A 26,622-nucleotide genomic window follows, 5' to 3' on the forward strand; every position below is an offset into this window, starting at 1 on the left:
ACCACACACATGTACCCAATTATCCCTTTCACCCTCCTCCCTCCCCCCTTCCCCTCTGGTAACCACCAATCCAATCTCTGTCCCTATGTGTTTGTTTATTGTTGTTATTATCTACTACTTAATGAAGGAAATCATACGGTATTTGACCTTCTCCCTCTGACTTATTTCACTTTGCATCATGCCCTCAATGTCCATCCATGTTGTCACAAATGGCTGGATTTCATCGTTTCTTATGGCTGAGTAGTATTCCATTGTGTATATATACCACAGCTTTTTTATCCATTCGTCCCTTGATGGGCACTTAGGTTGCTTCCAAGTCTTGGCTATTGTGAATAAGGCTGCAATGAACACAAGGGTGCATGTACCTTTGCAAATTGGTGTTTTCAAGTTCTTTGGATAAATACCCAACAGTGGAATAGCTGGATCATATGGTAGTTCTATCGTTGATTTTTTGAGGAATCTCCATACTGTTTTCCATAGTGGCTGCACCAGTTTGCACTCCCACCAGCAGTGTATGAGAGTTCCCTTCTCTCCACAACCTCTCCAACACATGTTGTTTCCTGTCTTGTTAATTATAGCCATTCTGACGGGCGTGAGGTGATATCTCATTGTAGTTTTGATTTGCATTTCCCTGATAGTTAGTGATTTTGAACATCTTTTCATGTGTCTGTTGGCCATCTGTATATCTTCTTTGGAGAAATGTCTGTTCAGGTCTTTTGCCCATTTTTAATTGGGTTGGTAGTTTTTGTTGTTGAGATGCATGAGTTCTTTATATATTTTGGAGATTAAGCCCTTATCAGATGTATGGTTTGCAAATATCTTCTCCCAATTGTTAGGTTGTCTTTTCGTTTTGTTGATGGTTTCCTTTGCTGTGCAGAAGCTTTTTAGTTTGATGTAGTCCCATTTGTTTATTTTTTCTATTGTTTCTCTTGCCCGGTCAGATGTGGTGTTTGAAAAGATGTTGCTAAGACTGATGTCGAAGAGCGTACTGCCTATGTTTTCTTCTAGAACTTTCACAGTTTCAGGTCTTACATTCAAGTCTTTAATCCATTTGGAGTTAATTTTTGTGTATGGTGTAAGGTAAGAGTCTACTTTCATTTTTTTGCATATGGCTATCCAGTTTTCCCAACACCATTTGTTGAAGAGACTTTCTTTTCCCCATTGTATGTTCTTGGCTCCTTTGTCAAAGATTAGCTGTCCATAGATGTGTGGGTTAACTTGTCTATTTTAATGTCTGCACATTTACACAACTAACTATAAATGAAATATTTGAAGTTTGGCCATTTTTTTCATTATAAAGTCACTTATAGTATAAAATGATATTTTCCCCTATTACTCTAATGAAGAAATAACCAAAAACAAAATATTGAGAAAAGTAAAAATAAAAACACAGGAGCAACAACACACATTCTACCCTCAAATCCAGAAGATTAAAGAACCAGAGAATGTTAAAGTTGGAAGGGACCTTGACTATTATTCAACATAATCCTATCATTTTATAGATGAAGATGTTAGGGGACCTGTGTTCTTCCTAAATCAGCTTCTACCATGGAGTCACTGTGATGCTCCATCTGTCTGTACCTCAGTTTTCTCCTTCTGAGAAACAAAGACCTGAGTCACAGTTACTTGATGGAGAGAAATGAGAAAAAATGGCAGTGGTTTGCAAGTCTTGCTAACCCCCTTGTGAGGTTAACTATGACTCTTCAAGACTATTTGATGCCTTGTGTCCCAAGTCCACCTCAGAAGGTGACAGCAGCCCCAGGAAGGAGGCAGAGAAGGAGGCAAAAGACAAAGGCAGGCTTTGATGCACAGAATCTGGAAACTCACCAGGATTTAGCCACACCCCAGGAAGGAAAATTTTTGCACTGACTCCAGACGGAGAAAAATCTGATATATAAATTTTGTACTTTTCTAACAAAATTGAATCAAGGACTAAAAGTAATCTGGAAAATTTCAGCCCAAATGCAGATTTTAAGAGAGTCTATCAGGGAATGGAGAAATAACAGCTTGATCATTTTATAAATGTGAGCACGTTTCCTGTTGTGAATCTTCTCAGACACCCATATATTCTTATCTGATGGCAAGGAGAGAAAACAAGTACAATATGGGTGTAAAAAGAAAAAGAAAAGCAGGGTATTCACTAATAACTTTGCACATAGACATCCATTAGCATATGGAAGAATTCTCTTAAATAAACCGATCGTTTTGTTTGGCAGGGTGGTTCTAAATGCTGTTTGGACTTTTCCAGCACTCTGGAGAACAGACAGCTGAACCTTCCTGCAAGGTCAGGGAGGTCTGTTTGCTCACTAGGTTGATCCAAGCAGGACTTACTTTTTTCTGCATCCACTGTTTGTATGAAGAAATTACACTTTGACAATTTTCCTCAACTACAGTAATTAAATATTTCCATTGAGCTAGTGACCTACTTTACCTGAAATTCTGAATATGCTTTACTTTCTTCTAAAACATTCTTTACCTCAGCAATTTTAATCATTTTTTCTGAACATTTTCTTTAATGTGTCTTTCCTTTTCTATTCTCATTTTTCAAATTTTCCCTTTTTTTGTTTTAACTTTTTTTTCTTTTGCCATTTTCAAAGCAGTTAAAGACAACAACAACAACAAAAAGGAAATAAGTAGGGGAAAGCTCACAGAACTAAAGGTCTCCAGCACAACTTTCCTACAGAAGTATTTCACAGGCAGGACTAGTAAGATGGAGATAAGGGACTGAGAGTTGTGAAGGGCCATTTGGCTTCCAGCTCATATTTTCAAAACTAGACTTTCGATACTAGAGAGCCTCCCAAGGAGGCTCTACATACCGTCCCAGAGATATGCAACAATAGTAAAAGAAGATATTCTTCTCTCAACTTTAAACTTGTGTCCCATTGCCTGATCACACCTCTTGTAGTCCACCATGAACAAATATTCACATATATATATATATATACAAAATCTCCTATAATTTCTCATAAATAAAATTAAACTACATTGTCATTTTTTGCATCAAAAAGGCTAATTTGTTATATGTAAGCGTATAAGAATATTCCTTTGTGTAATCCTGCTTGGACATTTCTTCATTCTTAACTATACCTAGAGCCTCAAGAAAAGCAGCAGGAAGCCTTTCTAATCCTTGAGAGAAGCTGGTTACAGATTATAATGAATGTGTTATCATTCTGAGTGTGGCTCACCCCACAGAACTGTGTATCTCACATTTTATTCTCTAGCAGCTCTAAACCACTTGTAGCTCTCTAAACATGGCAAATTCTCTCACGCTCCTGCACATGTTATTCCTTCTGCCTCAAATACCCGTCTCTACTTTGTCTTACTTCTCCCTCAGAAGAGAGTTAGTTCAACTCCACCTTCTCTGTGTGACCTTCTCTGATTATTCCCTGCATTCATTCACCTGCAATGTCCTAGGCACTATGCTAGATAGTTGGCAAAACGCTAAGTTAGCAAAATGAAAACACTGGCCCTGCCCTCAAGATGCCTGATGCACAGTGGTCAAAAAGAGGTACCTCGGAAATATTTTGTGATGGGGGCCAGGAAGGTCAGGGGAAGGTTTTCTGGGGAGATAACAGCTGAATCAAAATTTGAAAGACAAGTAGGAATGATCCAGGAGAATAAAGAAGGGAGGACATTCAAGACAGAAACTATGATGAAGCTAGGGTGGGGAAAAAGTATGCTCATTGAGAGGTAAATATGCCATTAAAGGGAGTTTACTTCAGTTTTTATTCTTGAAGGCAATGGGGGGCCTTTTAAGCAGAAGAATGAGGTGATCAGATCTATCTTTAAGAAAGCGTAGAGATCAGATTGGAGAGAACAAGACTGGGGTAGGTAGGAGACTTATTGGTAAAGGAGATGACAGATGTGTACATAGTGTGGGAATGAAGAAGATGGAAGAGAATTTGAGAATTTCAGAGAGATGAATGAGTTAGAAGTGAAAGCACTTGGTGATGGATTGGCTGCGGTACAAAGACAAGGAAAGGAGCCAAGAGGGAACCCCAGGTTCCTCTGCCTTCTTGCCGGGTAGACAGTTGGACTTTCACTGAGATCAGGAATACAGGAGGAGGAGCAAGAGATGATTGGCTGAGTTTTGAATGTGTTGAACAGGAGAGGCCTGTGGAACACCCAAGTTGAGAGGTAAGTGCTCATTCCTCCGAGTGCCCATTACCCTGTTGTATCACCTTGTGTTACCATGTTGGGATTGTCTATCTCCACCTCTGACTTTCGCCGGACAAGAAGGACTATCCAGTCCAAAACTCTCCCCTTCACAGTGCCCGCAACTGGCCCATGTTCCCTGACAAACAAGGCTCTCCCATTTTTCCTCTCTCTCATTAGAGCAGTGCTAACTCGGAAGAAATATCCTGCAAGAGTTGAAGTCCATCACCCCTTCTAGAAAAAGCAAAAACAGACTGAAGAAAGAAAGGCTATTTTTCCCTCTATTTTAATAGCACTCATTTTCAAAGAGACCATTGTTTCAGAAGAACTAGTACTTTCTAAGATAAATAGAGTGAATAACAATCTTGTTTAAAATTCCAACTTATTAACAGAAAACATGTATAGACTTAAGAACTAAAAATAAATATGCCTTTAAAGATGACCTGCAAGTCTTCTTACCTGCCAAGAACAGAGTTCAAGACCTCAGAAGGTCTACATTTTCCCAGAAATGGTAGATTATATTGCTAATGATGGGCAAAGGCATTAAACCATAAGGGGGTTTTTTTGTTTGCTTCCCTACAATTTTGTACTATTTAGGTGAGTTTTGTAACAGACTGAAATAAGAGAAGTAATCTCAAGCTTGATCTTGGGTTGTGGATATTAAGTCTGTGATTTCACCCTTTGGAAGAATGTTTCCAGTTCCTGTTTTTCTTTCCAGGCATGTATATTTCGGATGAGCTTTTCTCATATTTGAATTATATTTTAGTGATCTTGGTTGTGTTATATACAAATATAAATTCATTTTTAGAGCATTTTCCATCATACATATTTTAGTTCAATTGAACATTTCTAAGGAAGAGTATAGTCCTTCTTTCAATATTCTTATTCATTCCAAATCAGAGGAGGAACTCGGAAGGTTGTTATGAATCAACACAGCAATTACCAGCAGCAGAATGTCTCCAAATGGAGCAAAGCAAGTGTCAGGCCCAGAGGCAAGTCAGCTTGCCGAAGAGAAATTGATGTGTCCTCCGCATTCATTGACTTGTCTGGTTTTCATATGACAAATAAACAGATGAGTCAGTTTCTCCTTTTCTAAGGGACTCTGCATGATTAGGGTCAGAAACTCAGCAAAGAAAAATCTTCCCCGGTTTAATAAGGGTGAGCTGGTGAGACGCCACAGTGATTCATTTCAAAGGTGCTGGCTGTTTTCAAACAACTGCTGAGAGACCTTGCTGTTCCCTAAACTTGGGAGGCTGGTTCTAGCACATGCACAAATTCGGCTTGCCATATGAGCAAAAGTGAGATCATACGGGCTGATGCTGGCAGAGTCTCTGAGAGCGCAGTAATTCACTCTGTCAGTTACTATCAACAGCAATTTGCTTCTGGACTGGTTCCTGTGAGCACTCATGTGAGCATTCTGCACAAAGGACTAGAGTGCAATATCCTCTTGGATTTCAGGGACTTAGTGTGGTTTCAACATATAATCAGAAGTGCCACGTAGCTCACCACCTCACATTTTGTTTTAAAGAGACAGAGGCTTAAAATTGGATTCCTTTCTTCTCTCCAAAAATAGGAAGTTGATGGCAATTTGGAACTTCTCTTTAGAGCAGTCTGTTGGTGCTTCAGCAGAATCTACTGTTGGTAAAGTGTAGTTTTTGTTTTTTTTTAACTAAACGTTAATTCCACGGTCTCCACAATAATAATAATCAAAAACTTGCCTAACCACAAAACTTCACTTCTTAAATTCAGCTCACATATGTGACCAACTCTTAATTACTATAGGGCAAATACATTGGGAAATAAGAAAGTTCCTTTGAATGGGTAAGTATTGTAATAGCATATTCCTCCAAATTTAGCGCAACTATCAAAAATTTCTGTGGTAGAGAAGTTTAGATGCTGCAGCACTAAGCCTAAAGGAACATTATTAAAGAATCTCTGCAAAACAATATAATTTCATTGAGTTTCAAATAACTTTAAGATATCAATAGCACTCTTGCTACCAGTCTTTTTCTATTTAATTAATATTTACTATTGAGAATCCATGGGATTCAGGGTTATGGAGCAATCCTGATCTGAAGGGGTTCAGGAGAAAGGAAAAGACCGTCCTTGCACCTGAGAAATGTTAGTTGAGTTTCACTCAGAAAAATGAAAAGTATGCCAAAATCTCAAACGCCATTGTCAACAACATATTATTCTTTGATGTTAACCTGGGATCTCTTGAGTGTTCCCAGCTGAAAAAATTGCTTCCATATTGCATCAAGCTCAAAAATTCTCAAAACCTTGGCATCTTACGTGACTAAGAATCTATGTTTATTATCTACCTCCCTCCACCCCTGGAACGTAGACTGAATGAGAGCAGGAACTTCTGTTTCTTCACTGATGTATTATTCCCAGTGCCTAGAACAGTGCCTGGCACACAGGAAGCACTTAATAAAAATGTGTTGAATGAATGAACATTGTCCTTTTCTTCAGCCTAAAGTCCTACCTCCTTAACAAGCTTATCAGTCTCTCTGTAACTGACTCCTCTCATTCCACTAACTTCTCCCTCTCATCACTTTACCTCTTGTGCTATACACTTCTGCGGTTCCCTAAATGCACCATGTTCTCTCTTCCAAGAGACATTTGCACATGTTCCTCTGTGTAGAAGACTTTTCTCTCCTGCTCCCTTGCTCCCTTGCCTGAGAAACTCCTCTTTGTCCTTCAGGTCCCAGTTTATATGGCTCTTATTTCAGAAAGTCTTACCTGGTCTCCAAAATAGAGCTAGACAGGCTCTTAGCACCCTGTGATTTCTGCTATGGCAGCACTTACACACTTGGACTATCATTGTTGCAAGGCAGTGACATAACTAGAGGCATAATGGTTTTTGTGAAATTATCCATCAGTAGGTAGGCTTCAAATAGGAGCTCATAAAGGAATTAACCCTGTACTCTTAGTATTGACATAGAAATTTTTTTTTAAATAATCAGGATATACTGGAAGAAAGTCACAACAGTGTGAGAAAACTAACACATGTCTAAACTTATTGCTGTCACTGAGTTGAAGAATCACTCCAGTCTAACCATTAAAACATAAACAAGCATGGCATCTGTGTGAAATGCTAACACAGATTGTTCCATAGATAGTTGCTTCTTGTCATTCAACTCTCAGCAACAATGTCACCTCCTCAGAAAGGACATCACTAACCATCCCTCTGTACAGTTACACCAATCATTTTCCATCCCATTGCTCTGCTAACCATCTCATTACATGTCTATCTCTTTGTCTTAATCATTTCTGTGTTTACTAGTTTATTTTCAGTTCTCCCTCTCTAAATAATAGTTTCCATGAGAGCATGGACCTCATATGTCTTGTTCAGTGCTTTATATCCCCAGAACCTAGATGAATGCTTGGAATTCAGCAGATGCTCAATAAATTTTTTTTAATGAATATGCAACAAAGAACCTCAGGACTAAAATAATTTCCATCTTCGCCAGTAGGATGGTTTCACTGGCACTGGTAGCCCAGAAAAAAGAACTGGAAACTCCTTGCACATCACCAAAAATTCACGTGTACTAATAGGCTCTCCTCATCAACTGAAGAGCCTTGACCAATAAAAAACTACTGTTGTGTATTTCATTGACTTCATTCACTCAAGTGTGCTATTCTCTAATTAGTTTATACTACATTTTTCTGATTGTTACTGTTATGATACTAATAATAAAACTAAGGAAAGTCTATGTTGTTTAAATTTTAAAAGCTTATGTTGGTTTTCTTCTGGTTTGATACATAAAAAGATGTATTTGACGCCAAGTATTTTTTCATATGCATTGAAAAATTCAGTCAAAATGTGTTATCTTCCCATTGACTTTGTAGGAAACCATTAATATCAGTTTGCCTAGATAAATCTGAAATGAATAGAAAAGAATTGATTGAGGAGTAAAGCTTTTGAATTTATTGAAGACTGAAAATATTTAAATATATAATTTGGTGAAATGTTAAGAATACCATACATTCCATTTTAGGGACCAATTTTAGAAACTGTACATGGTTAGATCCCATTAATTCTATGCGAACACTATAGAATCACAGATTTACTCATTTTGATTGGTTAGAAAAGAGAAGATTAACGAGATTAGAAATCATGAGCCAGAAGCTGTATATATAGAGAGAAATAATATTACTTCTAAAAACTCTTAAACAAAACAAATTAAACCAAAAAAAGATGTCCCAACATTAAACTAATAACTCTAACTGAGGGGGAAACCCACCAAACTAAAATTATAACCAGTGTCCCAACAGTAAACCTTTACAATCCAACTAGCAGTAGACTTGCCATACAGATAATTCTGACTTGGCTTTCCATCCCCTCATAAGCACGAGGAAGAGTGGTCTGTCAGAGGAGTATGGAGGGACGAAAGAATGCAAGCACAGGCACCGGACCTTCTTCACAGCTACTCAGCAAAGACCTATGGATTGACTGGTTAGTAGACAGATTGTGCAAATTGGAGGATATCCTTCACAGCAGTAACTTGACCTAGCAGTGTGCAGTCCAGGGAGCATCAAAACTGGAATTCCTTTAGTGGAATAGAACCAACGCCCAGAGCAGAGGAAACTGGTAAATTTGGGTAGCCCAAAGATGTTCCTGGGAATCTCAAAATCTCTCTTCTCAGCCTTCTCTGTGTTGCACGTCCAGATTCCCTGGAGTGGCTATCTTCACAAGTTTTGTAGTGAGAAATCTGGGTTCAAGATGAGTCACTTAGTAGGTATATGACTTAAAAAAGTTCACCTCTCTGAGTCTTAGATTCCTAAACTATAACAATGAAAATAGTGGTTCAAACACCTAACAGACTTTTTTTTTGATGTTCAAAAGAGCAACTTATATAAAACATTTTTCATATTGTAAAACCTCCACACAATGTAAATTACTATCCCATGTACAAAATAGTTACCAATATCCTCTAGATACTCTCATAATATTTATCTGTTCTAGACACTTTTTTTAGCAATTCTGGGATTAGTATTTGAGGGCATTCCAATTGGGCTACTGTACTATCTGTTTTACTCTAAATGTTAAACTTCTGAGTTCTAATTAAATTCCTTGTAAATACCATTATTCCAGCGACAATTATCCTTGCACTTTTTGCAAATTGTTCACGTTATATGTCATAGTATGGAAAATTTTGACAATCATGAGGACTATACCCCAGACCCTTGTGAAATCCCACAACTACAAATAATATAGCATAGAATTCCTACTCCTTTAGACGTAGTGCTATATCCAGTTTAACATTTCACTCTTTTTAGTTCTGGTGCCGTAGATCTTTGTCACTTTTTGTGGCCACCCTGAATCTTTTGAACATCCTTCCTGTGTTTGAGGAGTCTCAAGCTTTTTTGTCACACTTCCACAGAAGCCAGAAACTCACTTTCCCAGCCAGTCAGTATCTCTACCTCAGGCGGGATGTTAGATCTACCAGTAAGAAACACCCACACACAACTTGGATTCATAAGAGAACACTGCGGATTTATAAGCAGGAACCATCTAAAATTCATCTTCTGGTGAGCATAGTGGCATAGGCGCCCAGCATTTGAGGGCAGCAGCGCTAGAAATTCTGGCATCCATTGACCAGAATCAGCAGTGAAGTTATGGTGTCTGTGTCCAGCAATGGTGGCAACGGGGCTTTTGCTGGAGCAATCAGTAGTGTCCTTTAGGCATTGTTCCCGAATGCATGGCCTCTGAGCCTAATTCCCTGGCTCTCCCAGAGAATCTATGAACCACACAATATCCTACAATAAATTCCTTTTCTGCTTAAACTAACTAGAAAGCAATCTGTCATTTGCAACTTAGAACACTGACTAATCTGACTATGAATTATTATTCTCTCTCTGTATTTATTCTGAAATATTTAAGACATGCACAAAGACATTTCTTTCTTAGTGCTAGAACTTTTCCATATACATTCAACACTAGAAGTAGCAGCTGCCCTTCTTTTTGTGGGAAGATGTTCATCTCTTCACAAGCATAGATGCCTATAAACAGAGATGGAAGGGCATTGCATTGGTGGCGGCACTCAATCATTCCTAACGGATTTGCTCCCACACCCTTGCTTCATGTTTGGGATTCACACTTTGGACAAACTGCATAATACCACACACCATGTATATCTGAGACCACTAATGAATAATCTATAATGTAATATTCAATAATCCCAATGGTCTAGACTACTTATACAAAGCCTATAGTTACATCTATTAATTTGTTGGAAATCTACATTCATGAATTATACAAGAAGTTTGGGCCTTGCATGATCCAGCTTCCTGTCTACTCCATTCAAATCAATCCCACGATTGCCAAGGCTACTCTTCAATTAAGCTACCTAGATGTAAATATTCAATAGTCATTTTTCTCTAAATTTTTTCAAAATAAAAACAGTTATAAATTTAATCATTTTTAAATACAATCATAACTTGGAAGCTTTCCCTTGTAAGAGAATATACTTGTATGGAGCACTTAAACAAATCATTTGCTTTGGTGGCCCCTGGACGGCCTGTCAGAGCAGAGATCTCTCCCAGGACACAGAAGTTGGGATACGACCTGGAGGACACACACTACTGTAGGGATGGGCAGATACACCACTGTGAAGCAGGTTCATCCTGGTGCAATACTGTTACATTTTCAGGAATTGTGCACTTCATATGTTAAACACTGCCATTATTAAAAACTAAACTATACAAACTTACAAATAATTCATTATATTAAAAATAAAGGTAATAAATACTCAAAAATACATTACAATAAAGATCACAAATACTCAAAACTCATCATTTCCTAAATATTTTACTACATTTACAGTTTTCTATGCTCTTGAGGTTATTTATATCTATTGTACCTGAATGGGAGAAAATACTATGTAATGGTGTGCTGCTGCATTGATTCCCAACTGCATGTTCAGTGACACCATGCTGGAAGTGTGTATACAACAGAAATTGGCAAAAGCTACCAATGAGGGGTTGATTTATTGTTTTGTTAAGTGTCCAGATTTGAGAAAGTGATGAAAATGTAAATACTGAATAATGAAAGCGAGAAAATGTTAATAATGCAGATTAAAGTTAAACGTGTGTTCTATTTGCAGCTATTACATTTTGAATAACTAAAGGAAAAAAAACTTCAGGAATTATTCTTCCAGTATTCAAAAATTATTAGCTAGTTCAGAAAGAAGTCATTCATGCCGTTGATGAATGAGTGAAGCTCTGACAGACATCTTTATTGATTCACCTTTGTTTTACTTGTTAATTTAAATGAAAATACAACCAATGTTCATGTCAAAACTATGCTTTTTCATCAATTGCAACCATAGGTTAGCTAAGAATATAGAAGTTCAGCAAAAATCAAAAAAAGCAGTCTGAGAGAATCCATTGGCTATATGACATTTACAACAAAGTATTGTATATTTTGTTATTTGTAAATTGTGTGCTATACATCCTTTATATCAGAAAAGTTTACAATAAATGTATGTACATACATACGTATGCGTTTTTTTCTTGACCAGCATACCACTGAGTAGATGGAAAGTTATTCAGTAGGGAAAAAAGAAGAAATTGTATATCATAATCGGTACTTAGACAAAGAAAAGGGATGGAAAGAAGGGAGGAAAGCAGGAAGGGAGAGCAGACTTGAGATATAAATGAAAACAATAAATACAATTGATTCTTACAGTATGTAACTCTTTAAAGTTCTTCATACGTTTCCACATACTTTCTTGGTTTAAAATTTGTCCTTAGTCCATCTCAACCTCTCCACACATATATGCTCCCCAATGAAAGAGGCACTCAGCCCAGCTGTGGTTCAGGTTTCTGCTCTATCTTCCTTCTCTATTCCATCTGTCTCCTCTTATCACCAACCCAAAGACACTGTCTTTTGAGCTGGTGGGAAAAAAAATTGAGGAATTTTCTGAGTTGTCAGATTCCACTAATGTGACAGATTATCACTCATTTGCCTGACCCCTCTCAGAGCCCTCACTTTCTCCCAAGCCACTTCTAATCTTCTCATTTATTTATATATAAATAAATATAAGTGGCAGTCTCTTCAGTACAGAACCATGTATACATCTCTTCCCAGAATCACCATTCTTCGTGTCCCACCCCACTACCAAGGCTGCCCACCAATTACCCCTCCCCTGCCCTCAGCTTTCCTCATGCCAGGTCCAGGATCATTTCAGAATCTATGTGCCAGTACAACTCCAGGTACTTCTGCCCAACGCAGAGACTCAGTGCAAAAAGAGAGAGAGAGAAAAGGAAAATATTAGGTCCAGGCTTATGTACATTCTTGGCCAACCTGGGCATAACTGTAATCAAGTGAAGTTACTTTTCTTTTAGTATATTCTCTCCGCACACTTTCCTCTGCTTTATGGTTGATCCTGCTCTTCACTAAAACAACTTGCATCCTGTTGGAGGGCAGAGACCATGTCTGTCTTGTTCTCTTCTGTATCCCCATTGCCCAGCACAAAGTGGGGATTCAATAAAGATTTGCAGATGGATTGTTGACAGTCAACCATCTTCCTGATCTTATCCTGTAATACCTCCTCCAGCAGATCACACTCCTCATGTGTTCTATTGTTTCAGATTCTGCTAGACGATGGGCAAGCCAGACCAATTATCCAGACCGGAGCCAAAATGAGGCTGCACCCAGAATATGGTTCATTTTAACCCAAAGGAAAGAGTACTTCAGCTCTTTCCCTTTTATGGCAGTTGACATTTTCTACTTTATATTATATTTGTATGTGACTATCTCATCTCTCACACATCTCTATGAGCAAAAGGACTGACTGGTATTTATTTTTCTATCTTCTATCTTCTACATACCCTGTACATAAATGTATTCAATACATTTTTGTCAACTGAGTATATTACACATACCCACACATATCTATCTACCGATCAATCAATCAATAGATAGGTAAAAGTCTAACAAGAACAAAATAATAGGGGAAAAGGAGCATTTTAAGGAGAGCCACCTACTGTTCCCACAGGTAAGGCTGGCCCTACCCACTCTTGCCCTCCCAGGCAGGAAGGAAGGAAGGAACAGAGGAGAAGAAGCTGACTCAGAGAGTCTCCCAAATACCCAGACTGTAAAGAATAAGCATGGTCTGCACCCTCTCTGCTTGTTCAGCCCTGAACACGCTGTGGGGATTTCACTGGAATTAAAAAAAATGACAGTAGAGTATATTCCTCACAGTGGAATTTCATGATTTAAAATCTTTATTTTTAAGTCTAAAGGAAAGTCTACATCAGACTTTAGTTGGCTCCTAGACTTTTGCCTTTTTCCAATCTGAGCACACCTGGTGAGCAAAACAGCTGGCCTGAAAAACCGAGGGTCACAAAATGCAAAATTATTAGTTTACTAAATCAAATCTGAGCATTAATCATATAATCAGGGTAATTAGCCTAACTTTTAACACACAAACTGAGGCATGAAATAAAAACAACTGGTGGGGGCCGGCCCCGTGGCTTAGCGGTTAAGTGCGCGCGCTCCGCTACTGGCGGCCTCTGTTCGGATCCCGACGCGCACCCACCGTTGTCAGGCCATGCTGGGGTGGCGTCCCACATGCAGCAACTAGAGGGATGTGCAACTATGACATACAGCTGTCTGCTGGGGCTTTGGGGAGAATGGGGGGAAAAAAAAGGAGGAGGATTGGCAATGAATGCTGGCTCAGGGCTGATCTTCCTCACAAAAAAATAAATAAATAAAAAATAAAAATAAAAACAACTGGTATTTATTCTACATTGTTCTTACTAAGGGCAGCATGATCTACTTAAAATGGTGCTGACAATCATTTTTATGAAATACATTTATCCATTTTTCATAGGAAATCTCCCCTTGTGTTTAACCAAAGCTTCTACATCTGTTTACATATTAGATGCCAATGCTTACTGCACATTCGCATTTTCAACGTGACAAATATAAAGCATCTTTTACATAAAATGCCAGATGTGTTGTCACCAGTGTTATCATAACAACAACCCCATGGGAAAGAGGGCCACTGTGGCATAACTAATTTATGGTCCTTGCCTGGGATAGAAATATAAGATTCTTGATTTTTCATTTCCTTTATAATTATTGTCCACCCCCCTTAATCATATTATAATAGATCCTTAAACATAATGTGAGTAAAGATGTCTAGTCCTGAAAGCAAATAAAATGATGGTGAGGGTGGCACAGAGATGCAGTTATTAAAAACTGGTCAGACAAGGATCCTCCTAGCATTTCAGATTGGCTAAAGAAGCAATCAAAGGCTGTTGCTGACAGACACAGATTATATGATAAAAAACAATAAAAGGCATTGGAATAAAATTTGCTGTAAGTCTTCCCTGGATCAGTGTGGGCTTACAAATTAAAAATCTATGACTGACTCTTCATGGTCTCTCCTCTCCTCACTCAGTCATAAGTCTTTCCACGATACAGACTGGATATGAGTGTCTGCCTAGGTGTAGTAGCATCTTATTTATGTTGTAGTTTGCATTGTTAGGCCAGTTTTTGTCTTGAGGTTCTGTTTGTTTTTTGTTTGTTTTGTTTTGTTTACTGGTATTATATTTCAAGAGCTGTGGTTTGTTTCTTTTGTTCAATTTTTGCCCTGGGAAAACCAACAGAGTAAAGATTATATATGGAACCAATGGGAGACTTCCTTGATCAAAATCTATTCTTTAGATGAATGTTCATTATTACTGTCATGTCCTCAATCCATCTGCTTAAGAAAACATTTAAAATAATCAGCTTATGGTATGTTTACAGGATGTGACATTTTGATTTCTATTTTTTAATAAATCTATTTCTCTAAAAACCACAGTTCATACACAAATGCTCAGAAAATAAAGATTTTTAACATTATGCAACCAGGAAAAGTGAGGAGGCCAATTGCCGTCTTGTTGGACTAACAATTATTGAACTCTGCTCTCAGCTAAAGTTCTCCCTATGAATAATGCTGTTGCTGACAGTTTCATAATTTTCACGTGTAGCCAGCCCCCTGCCGCTGTGATGCTGTGGCTGTGGCATTCCGTAGTGGCACCCCTGACCCACTGTCTGAGCCATGCAGCAGAAAGATGGTTTGGTACACCAAGCGTCTGAGCCAGTGAGTATGCTTTTGTCTTTGGAGGGTTTTCTAAAAGTTTTTCAAATTCATAACATCCACGGTCAAATTAGGACAGCCTTCTCAAACTCAGAGAACATCCTTTTGGGAGATTTGCCAAATCAAATACTGTCATCCAAATTATAAAGCTGGAGGGATCTCAGAAATCATCTAGTCCAAGCCCTTCCTTTACAGATGAGATAAGCGGGGCCCATGGAAGCTAAGTGGCTTGCTGCTGATCACGCATATAGGGCGAAACCTAGGACAAGATTTCAGGTCTTTCTGGTCCAAAAAACCAGTGAAGCAAAAGGTTCTATTATAAATAGAATAAATTTTTTTAAATTCTTGACTTAGTTTTATAAATCTATTTGGAGGAAAAAAACCATAAACCAATGAAAATGTAAATCACAATTAACTATTTAAAAAACAATTCAAGATACAATAGAGGGCTTTTCACAAGGCAGTACATGAGAAATTTCCAAATGAACTGTATAAAGTTTTATAACACAAATAATATATTATTTTAACAGTAAATGTATAAAATGTATTATAAGGCTTAGTAGTCAAATAATTTTTATGGATAGAGGGGTTTGACAAAAAAGTTCAGAGACCTTTGCTATAGGCAATTAAACACAGAGATGCAGGTAAAAGACACCACAGAAACTAGGTTTGAGGGGACCGTGCCCCCCAGGGGGGTCTTTGAAAAGAAAGTCTCTGAGAAACTCCAGTCAAGTCATCAAGTAGCATAACCAGATGGTGAGTAATATCCCTATTTATCTAGTCCACCGTTGTGTTTAATTTTGAGACTTTGAAAAAGAGAGACAACCAAGATCAGAGAGTGGTTTGAAATATTTTGTTTCTTCAATGCCAACATGCTTAATTATGTCTCCCTAATCAGAGCTCAAATTCAGGGAGTTATTTGAAGATTATTCATCATCTAGATTACATAAAACTTTTTTTTCCTCAGAAGTTTGTACCATTTTCAAGACACCTACATTATTCTCCTAAATCAGGTGTAAGAGATAGGATCACCCACTGTATACTAAAGAGATGCATGTGATTGTAGGCAGTGAAGTCATAGACTGGAGAGGGATCAAGTGAAACCAATGGAGGAGAAATTTCCTGACCTGTGCTCCTTTGAAGACTCAAGGAGGAAAAACTTCACTACAAATACATTCTTGTCAGTCAATCTTTAACAATTCTGGTGCTGCCCAGGGGTCATACTATCTTGCGAGTTAGCTCTAAGACCATAATGACATAGGCTATTAGGTTTCAGGGGTAAGTTTGAACAGCAGCATATCAATATTAGGTCTCACTGTGATGGATACTTTGTTGGAGCTTTAGTGAACAACTTCACGAGTTGGAAAGTCAACCCTGAGTGTGTGTGAGCAATACATCACTAATCAGTAAGTGGAAGCCAGGGCTTAATTCTGGAAGGCTCCAATGATCAATATGATATAAAATACATTTAATAATATTTACTTTCCCTGTATGTTAAAATATCAAAAGACTCCTCTTGAGGTTGGTAAATAGCTGCTGCTCTCAGCCATTCCAGGTCCCCTCACACATCCTTCAGTGAATCCCCTCCCACTGGACCTTCTGTACCTAAAGGGGTAGTGCCCAGCACAACAAGGCCCAGCTGCAGCTCTAGAGCATACATTGTCAGATATTACCCACAATAGAAGCAAGTTTCAGAAGCCATATAGAGACCACAGGGGAGCTAGGATTGAACAATAAAAAAAATCCTAAGAGGGTCTCACCCAGCTGGGAGTGGAGGTGAAAGAAAAGAGTTGAGGAGAAAGGAGACTGAGATTGTGTGGCACGTAGCGCTGTCTGGGGGGAGTATGATGCATCTCCCGGCGAGGTGGGAATATGGGAGAGTAGAGTGGGTTCCTCAGTGACTATGGGAAGTGATTCTGCATGCCCAGGGCAAAAAGCACCTAGCTTTCCTTATAAACACCTCTCCCAGTGCTAAATAATCACAATTCAAGAGTCTCTATGAAAATGCATATTTAAAAAGGTCTGACAAATGCATAAAAGGGACAATTTGCCTTATTTTTTAAAACTTATACTCTTAACTTGGCCATCACCATATTTCCATTATTTCCCTTCAGGCTGAATTTGTTACGAGGGTATGGAAACAACCAAACGTACTTCCTGTTTAGGAATGTACAGCCAAAGCCATGTATGATGGGTGGGGCTCATCCAGGGCTCTGGCAGACAGGCCACCATTATCCCTTTCTATTAGACCCTGTCATTTTCTCTTCTTACAAGGAACAGTCACTCAGTTTCTTCTGTCACCCGAGGAGCACAGTGGCTGCAAGCAGATTGTAAGACTTGTTACATTTAGATGTAATGCTGGTTCTGGTTCATAATCCCTTATCCACAATACAAAAATTTTAAAAGGAAAAAAAGATTTCTTAACCCATTTTCCAGCAAAACTTGACCTACGGAGAAGAAATCAATATCCTGTGCAGAAGAATTCCAAACAATATATGTAGACACTCCACACGTCAGGAGGGGGAGCATAAATCCCCACTCCTTAATAGTGGGCTATGCCTAGTGAGTTCCTTCCAAAAGGCATAGAATGAAAAGAAGAGAAAAAAGCGTACCTTTCTAGTGGGGAAACCTAACAAACACTACCTCAGCCAGGTGATCAAGGTCAACATCAAGAGTGATAAGTCCTGTTGACAGCACGGACCCTTCAGATGTGATGAGAACGGCACTTTACTTCTGTGGTCTTCCTCCAAAAAACCCAAAACCATCAGACAAATCCCAACTGAAGGACATTCTACACAAAATACTGGATCAGTACTCCTCAAACTGTCAAGGTCATCAAAAAGAAGAAAAGTTTGAGAAACTGTCACAGCTTATGGAGATGTAATGGCTAAATGTAATGGAGTGTCCTGGATGGACCCTGGGAACTGAAAAAGGACATCAGGTAAAAATTTAAGGAAATTTGAATAAAGTATGGACTTTAGTTAATAATTATGTATCAATATTGGCTCATTAATTGTGAAAAATGTACCATGGTAAGATAAGATTCTAACAATATGGACAACCGGGTACAGGACATATGGAAACTTTCTATACTATCTATCTGCAATATTTCTGTAAATCTAAAACTGTTCTAAAACTTAAAGTTTTTTTTTTAAAAACTGACCTGAATTGACATGAGGCTATTTGTAGTCTTTATGACACATATTCATTCAATAGGTTTTGCTATGAAAATATGACTGTATTAGATAACGTGACTCTGCCATATAAACCATGTACAATATATGGTTTATGCACATATTTCTAAACCCAAAAACTTCTGAATTCTGAAAACATCTGGCCCCAAAGGTTTCAGATAAGAGATTATATACCTGAAATACTAATAGTGCTAATAATATAATTAGTAATGCATTTCAGTTGTATGGTGGCTTTAAATGTTTTAGTTTAGCCTGAAACTCTAGCCATGGTTGATAGCAGCAATAAGAATGTATTGTTCACTATCCCATACAATTATGTTCATATAATAATCTAATTGGATCCTTAAAATCCGTAAGATAGGAATTCTTATACACATTTTTGAAAGAGGAAAATGATCTTCAGGAAGGTCAAGTCACTTGCAAGCAATGTGACCCAAAGTCAGATGTGAGGGACCCAGTGTGGGAGCACAGATGGAAGTTCCCCAGCCCACTGCCCCATCTTCCCTTTAATCCCACCTTATACCCACCCCATCAGGCCCCACCCTGCACAAGGGTGGACAGCCCAGCCAGCCTTTCCCAAGCCCCAGCAATCCCTGGAAGTGTGTTACCAGTTGCTGGGGCAGGGAATTCCAGAGTCCTGAGAGCGCAGGGACAGAGGTTGCAGGTGGGCATGTGTTCTTGGCCCCTCAGACTTCTCTCTTTGCAAGGAGAACTGCGGCCGTCAAAGGGTCAGAGTGGACCCTCCAAAGTGGGAATCTAGGGCAGGGTCCCAGACTCCAGATCTCAGGGTTGTGAGGCTGGTGTTCAAAAGCACATTTGTCTAACCCAAATGCTCATGCTTTCTACTATAATGTGTTGTCACGGGAAAAAAATACGCCTAAGGACCACAATATCAACTTGAAAACTGATTTTGGAAACGCATTGTATTTGTAAATTAAGGAGTATTAAGGAGCACATCTTAAGGTCTGATATTCATATACAGTACTGGAAAGGCAAACTAGTTACAAAGCACTCTAATTCAAAATTTTTAAAAAATAGATTTGAAATTCTTAGATCCCTAAATCCCTCAGGTTTGATGTTTAAACACATTTATTGAGAACATTCTGCATACCAGGCAGCCTGTTTGGGGACTGGCTCCTCTCTAAGGGGCACAGTTTCTTTTTTTTTTTTAATAATTTTTATTTATTTATTTTTTCCCCAAAGCCCCAGGAGAGAGTTGTATGTCATAGCTGCACGTCCTTCTAGTTGCTGTATGTGGGTCGCGGCCTCAGCATGGCCAGAGAAGCGGTGCGTCGGTGCGCGCCGGGGATCCGAACCCGGGCCGCCAGCAGCGGAGCGCGTGCACTCAACCGCTAAGCCACGGGGCTGGTAAGGGGCACAGGTTCTAATGGGACAAATTACTTCTCCCCACCGATGGGAAAAGAGGAAAGACATAGCACAAACTCTTTCCTCTGAAATTCAGAAGTCCCTTCTCTATTTACAAAATAGTCTTTAAAAATGAAAATAGCTGATTTCTTACACTGCCCTTGCCAGTTTCTCTGTTGAGCACATGTTATGAGGAAAGTGAATAGATAAAATTAAAAGCTAGACACATGGAAAACTCTGGTAACTTAGTTTGCACTGTCTTTTCTTGGTATTCACAGGAAGCATATTTTACCTCTCTCTTCACCTCCTTGGGTTGCCTCTGCACATGTGACCACCAGATGTGTTGGCCACGTAGGCTCTGTCTCCCAACCAGAGAATTCCTTGAAAGCAGGGGCTGTCAGTAAGTCCTCGTCTCGTGGGAGCCCCCACAGGCCTTGGTGCGTTGCTCCCTGTCCCGAAATGCTCCATCTCCTGGTGGACACGAGTGCCAGCTGGAACCCCTACGAGGCTGGGAAAGTGCCACCCGCACAGGCACCCGCTGAGGTCACTGTCTGCCTGGGATCTAAGCTTTAAATGCATGAGTTCACATTCCTGCAGAGACTCTCCCCAGGCCTTCACCAGGCCACCAGCGCATCTGTCTGGGTTCTGCTCTTTTTACTTCCTGAGTGATTAAACTTACACCAGCGAAGGTGAGCCACTTTTCCAATCATTGTTTCAATGCAAGGAGTTATATCTGCCCCTACTTGATGGAGTTCTTGACATCTTACCTCAATTATTTTTGATGGCACGCTTATAACAAGTAGTCTTTTCTAAGCCTTACACATAAACAGAGCACTAGAGCAAGTTAAGAGGTTTTCTCTCCCTCCTGGGACTGTCAAGGGAGCTCTGTGTTTCTTTATCCAGCTGTCCCTACACTCCATAAAAGATTGCCAGTGCACTAGGAGAGGCTGCTTATCTTGGCAATTCTCAGAAAAGTAGAGTGTCATCTGGGGCCATCAGGAGCTTGAGGGCAGAGGGCAGGAGCCTCTTCATTCTTTATAGCCTTTAGATCTTACCTTTTATCAAAGTGGTTTTTTCCAATGTTGATCAATTAAGCCTTAAACTTCAGTGAAGAATGCATTTCTCCTGTTTGTAGACCTGGCATTTAACTCAGTGCCCTGCACAAAGAATGAAAATATCATTGGTTGAAGCCACCCAAATGTTTACAGGATGCCGATCATGTGACTCCACATAAACCTTACACATGCTGTTCCCTACGCCTGGACCCTGCAAGCACCTCCTTCCCCCAACTCCCACTAAACACAACATGGCTGGCTCCTTCTCATTCATTAATTATCATTTCTTGAGAGGTCATCTTTGTTGAGCTATCTAAATAGGCTCCCCATCACCACCACCCCTCCCCACTATCCTTTACGAACATAGTTTCATAATTCTACATTTTATTCATTTACTACCCTAACCAGGTTATTAAAGGAACCAGCGCCAGTACGACGTGAACCGAAAGCGATTTATCCCCTCCTACTTCTGCTCCTTCAAATCTGCTCCCTTCATATGTTCTTCCGTGTTGCTAGATGAAAATCTCCCACAGGTCTCATAGCCATCCTAGTCACTTCCTGGTGATTTTAATATCCAGACCTAAGTTAACCTACAATTTCTCTTCTCTCCCAGCTCAGATCTGTTTCAGGCTTAGAAGCTTGTCCGGGGGAAGCTTTGTCAGCTTTCTCCTCCTTCCACCTCCTCCCATCTTGCTAGCTATAGATTTGGGCCCTTCCAGGTTGGGGCAGGAGACAGAGGAGAATAGGCGAAGATAGATCTAACTTGTCAGATATGGCTGTAATCTTGGGTTGGTGGCTCTGCACTTGGCAGACAACCAAGCTTCCCAAGCCCGCTCTTTATGGGGTTTTCAGAGACTCCTCTCATGACAGATGTCTTACCCACAGCTGCTTTGCTGGGCAAGGCTCTTTCTGTTTGGTCCCTTAAGAATTTCCCTTTCATTCCCACTCAGCTGCCCCATTCCAGAGGCCCATCTTTTTTCCAGAGTCACCTCACCCCTCCATATGGTCCTCCTTGTCAAGTTGCTTTCAAGATGACCCAATCTGCTCTTTCTTCAGAGTCAATTCTTGCCAGGTCAACTCTGAAAGTGCCAGCCACTCCCAATCCAGCCACCTCTTCTCTCTGTTGCCCCCACACACATTCCTCCCCTACCCCCACGCCACCTCTGCCTTGAGATGCCTCAGATGTCAGTCGCCAGGTCCCCAAACTCCAGGAAACACAGGACAGTGCTCTCTCTCAGTAGTTCCCTAGAAGCCTCCTCCCAACTAGGTTTGAGTGAAGGGACACACAGCCCCTCCCTGAGGTGAGGAGAGCCACACAGCACAGCGACAACTCTCCTCAAAGAAATCTTCCCTACCAGCACTTAAGCCTTAAAGAACACTAAGCCTTCTCTTCAGTGCCCTGGAGGTGGAGATGGGTTCAGGCTGGCAGAACCAGTTCTGAGGTACTCTTTCTGCAAATCCTGCAGAAGTAGTCTAGCACCTCAATTTAGAAAGCCAAGAAACCTGACACCTACTGCTTTGTTCTTCGGTGCCTTAGCCGAAACTAAGACAGAAATATCCTGTTACTCTTGTTTGTGGTTGGTTTCCCCCAATAAGCTATAAACTCCAGGGAAGGCAGGGACCTTAGCTGTTTTATTCACCAATGTATCAGCAGAGCCTAGCAGAATGCCTTGAATAGGTTCCCAAATGGGTACTTAATAAATATTTCTTCTTTTTCTTTTTTTTTGGGAGGAAGATCAGCCCTGAGCTAACATCCATGCCAATTCTCCTCTTTTTGGTGAGGAAGACTGGCTCTGAGCTAACATTTATTGCCAATCCTCCTCCTTATTTTCCCCAAAGCCCCAGTAGATAGTTGCATGTCATAGTTGTACATCCTTCTAGTTGCTGTATGTGGGACACGGCCTCAGCATGGCCAGAGAAGCGGTATGTCGGTGCGCGCATGGGATCCGAACTCGGGCCACCAGTAGCGGAGTGCGCGCACTTAACCGCTAAGCCACGGGGCCGGCCCCTAAATATTTCTTGAAATAATGAATATATAATAGAATGAAGATGATGATGATGCAGCCACCATTTTACTAAAGAAGAAGAAAAATAGATGAAGAAACTTTCATATTAATAAATAAAATACCTGATCTTGAAATAAGTAACTTGTGATTCTTTTCCTTGACAGAACCTCCTGAAAGACCTAAGTCTAAATCTTAGAGCTGCAGTTTTCATTTTAAGCCAAAAAATGCCTGAGGCCCAGACAGCAAATGCTTACACAAGAGTTAACAGATTGATGCTAATATCAATTCTTTGTCTAGACATGCAATGCCAGTTCTGCTGACACATTCTCTCAGAGCTTTTTTGCAGGATGTGAAACTGGCCTCTGGGTCAGTGATATTCAGATATAAGCCTGGACTTCTGCAGGGAAAATCCTTCAAAGGGACTCTAACCTCCACGCTCTGCCCTTGATGAGTCTCACCAAGCTCCCTTCCACAGAGGCATGCAGAGAAATAGGGAAGCACCATTCTATTTCAATGAGTCTGATGCCACATTCTTCTTCTCACTTGGCAAAAGCATGGGAAGAGAGAAAAACTTGAAAAAGAAAATTCCCCCAGACTCATTCCACGGCAAACCAACCAAGTGCATGCGGGTGAGGGTGGATACAAGAGCTGTTACCAAAATAGCCTAGCAAACACCCTCCCCACGCAAAGATTTCTTCTATCCCTCAGTAAGGTGCTGTAGGTTTAGAGTTTAGCCTCCAACTCTAGGAAGAATGCAAAGCAGGATTGTGGAGAGAGCCTGGCCTTACAAGTTTGTGCCTGCTCTGCACACTCAGCCTCCTCAGAGCCAAGCCTCATTCCCAAATTCCCTTCTGTGCTCTTCAGCAGAGCCGAGGACAGAGAGAAGATTGTAGATGCCAAGTCAGAGCCAAGGAAACTGTCTCTCATAGCAATTGCACTTAAAAATAAATCTTTAAAAGAATGGGAATTGTGGTTGAACTAAGATTCACCTTAAGAGGATCTTTCCTAACACAACTATAACAATTTCAAAATTGTGCAATAGAAATTTAGACCTTAGGAAACATCTACTCTGATGCCTCACATTTTACAAATAAAAACACCGAGGTTCTTGAGAAGGTCAGGTGACATGACCTAGGTCACACAGCCCTTACCGGAACCTGCTTCTTCCAACTATAGTGTCTTGCTCTTTCTACTACATTAGGCAGCCTTCTGTGTATACTCAAGCCTTTCTTTAACCATCTCGGGTAGGGGATTGTAGCCACACTTCTGAGATGGATCAGATAACTTGATTTAAATAGTATCCAATTTTTATAACTGCACATCATTCTATTGTTCTAGCAAATATTAAAATAACAGAGTGTCCCTGCCTCCATGAATTTAACTTCAGAGTTACACAAGGTGCTTTGGCCTGAGCATATAAACTAAAGTTTAATCCTAACTCTGCCCCTGACTCACTAAGACGCTTTGGGCTAGTCACAAAATTGTCTCAATTTCTTCATCTGTTCAGTGGGAAGAGTAATGCTGATCTGTCACTTGTTAATTTAAAGAAGCTACCCATCTAGTAGCTACTAAATAATTGTGGGAAAAATAATCCTATAAAGACTCTAAATATAAACTGAGACCATATAACTAAGGCATCAAAGTACATAACTTGGATGCTTTCTAATAATCATGATACAGTATTTTAGTTTACCAAACAAGAACAGGTGACCGCTACCAGTCAAGCGTGTTTCTACAGAAAACGTCTTATCATGATGTTGTTTCAATATATCAGAGGTGTTAATTAAGCCTGAAGAATTTCAGAAACAAAATTGAAATGTAAATTTGCCTCAAAGCCACTGAGACTGGGTGTGTCACATGTTGCTAAGGTTTTATCTGCCAAATAAGGTCTTCTCATCAGCAGAGGGAAACAGGAACAGTTTTCCCATGACCAAAGAGTCCCTATGTGGCTGGGAGTCCTGCTGACCAGTATCAATTTTTGTGGAGGCACCATAAGAAAAGAATTCCAGACAAAAGTAGGCAACAGCAGCAAGAGGGAATCGCATGAAGAAATTAAACCAAAACTGTGCTTTGTTTCTCACTGACAATATTCTGTACCATATTATCTAATACTTAGCTGACAGTGGGATTTGTATGGATGGGATAAAAATAAATTTCATGCTTTTGTTTTCAAAAATGTCCACAAAATCATTTTAAAGACCTGATAATGCCCTGTTGCCGATCAGCAAACGCTCTCTAGACTCCAGCAGCATAAGTAATCACTTCAACAATTACCTAAAGAATTATGTGCTTGGCCAAATCAGCAAAGAAAAGGAGACCATGTTTTATTTAATCAGTCTTCAACAGAACAACTAAAATGGCCTGATAACAAGGGCTTACCAAATTATTTGTAACAGGGGAAAAAGAGTTTTCACAAAAGATTTTTTCTTTTGAGATTATGGTGTCATTAGGCACTCTGTTTAATGCAACACAGAAAATTAGGAATAAAACCATAAATTATTCATAGGAGAGAATAAATATGCTTAAAGTAATAACAATAATGTTTGAATAATTGTAAGCAGAGGTGTACATATGGTTTTGAGGGCTCAAGGGACTCTTTCCACTTCCAGCTATGTCTAATCACAGAATAGGGGACCTTATTTTTTTTTTTTATAATTTTATTTACTTATTTTTTTACCCCCAAAGCCCCAGTAGATAGTTGTATGTCATAGCACACATCCTTCTAGTTGCTGTACGTGGGACGCGACCGCAGCATGGCCGGAGATTTGGTGCATCGGTACACGCCCGGGATCCGAACCCGGGCCACCAGCAGCGGAGCCCGTGCACTTAACCGCTAAGCCACGGGGCCAGCCCAGAATAGGGGACCTTAAAGTCAGTTGGGTGCTATAGCAGGGATAGTTAGGGATTGCTAACTATCCATGTGCTCCCCTACACTTCCCAACTTCCTTTGCACTTAGGTTGATATCATGTGACTAGTCCTAATCAATGGACTCTGGGAGAAGGTAACCTGTGTCACTTCCAGGCTGAGGCAGTTAAGAGCCAGCATACCCTGTTCACCTCTGTCTCCTCTCTTCCTCTTGCCTCGGCAACATTGAGGGCCACATGTTCCAGATGATTTAGTGCCATACAGAAGAAAGCTACTCACTCACATTGGACTTCACATAAGTAAGAATAAACCTTTGTTGTGTTAAGCTAATGAGCTTTCAGGGGTTGATGTTACAGCACTAGGATTAATTACCCCGACAAACATAAAGGCCCTATGTTAACGTGTTCATAGTGGCCTGAAACTTAAATTTATACTACCAATACTAGGCTTTTCAAAACATCATTAGAAGAAAAATAATAAATTTCTTTCTTTTCTCTTTTTTTTTATTTACTCGCTTTTTCTGGCCCTGCACAGTCTAAGGCAGTGGTTCTCAACATGTGGTTCCCAAGACCAGTAGCATCAACATCATTTAGAGGTTTGTTAGAAATGCAAATTCCAAGGACCTGCCCCAGGCCTGCTTAATCAGAAACTCTGGGGGTGGGGCCCAGCAATCTGTGTTCTAACATGCCCTCCTAGTAATTCTGATGAACACTCAAGTTTGAGAACCAATAGTCTAAGGTAACCTTTCTTTGAGCACACCTGCATGTGATTATCATGCAGCTAATTTCCCCCTTTTATCACATGCATTCAGGAGATACCTAATGCAGAAATTCCCAGCCTTTTTGATGCCCCTCTCTTTTTTTCAAATATCAGCTTTTATAT

At 39.9% G+C, this 26,622-nt stretch overlaps 1 long non-coding RNA gene across 1 annotated transcript in view; it reads right to left on the minus strand.

Annotated features, from left to right (window-relative positions):
* LOC147917335 (uncharacterized) overlaps positions 1-26,622 on the minus strand; it is a 182,560-nt gene that overhangs the window by 143,002 nt on the left and 12,936 nt on the right. The window contains exons 2-3 of the long non-coding RNA XR_015552006.1: positions 20,869-20,970; positions 20,106-20,284 (exon numbers count right to left, since the gene is read on the minus strand). This is a non-coding gene — a long non-coding RNA (uncharacterized LOC147917335). The remainder of the gene's footprint in view (positions 1-20,105; positions 20,285-20,868; positions 20,971-26,622) is intronic.

The sequence above is a fragment of the Ceratotherium simum genome, chromosome 4 (assembly GCF_057802395.1).
Source record: "Ceratotherium simum simum isolate JZ-2026a chromosome 4, ASM5780239v1, whole genome shotgun sequence".
NCBI lineage: Eukaryota > Metazoa > Chordata > Mammalia > Perissodactyla > Rhinocerotidae > Ceratotherium > Ceratotherium simum.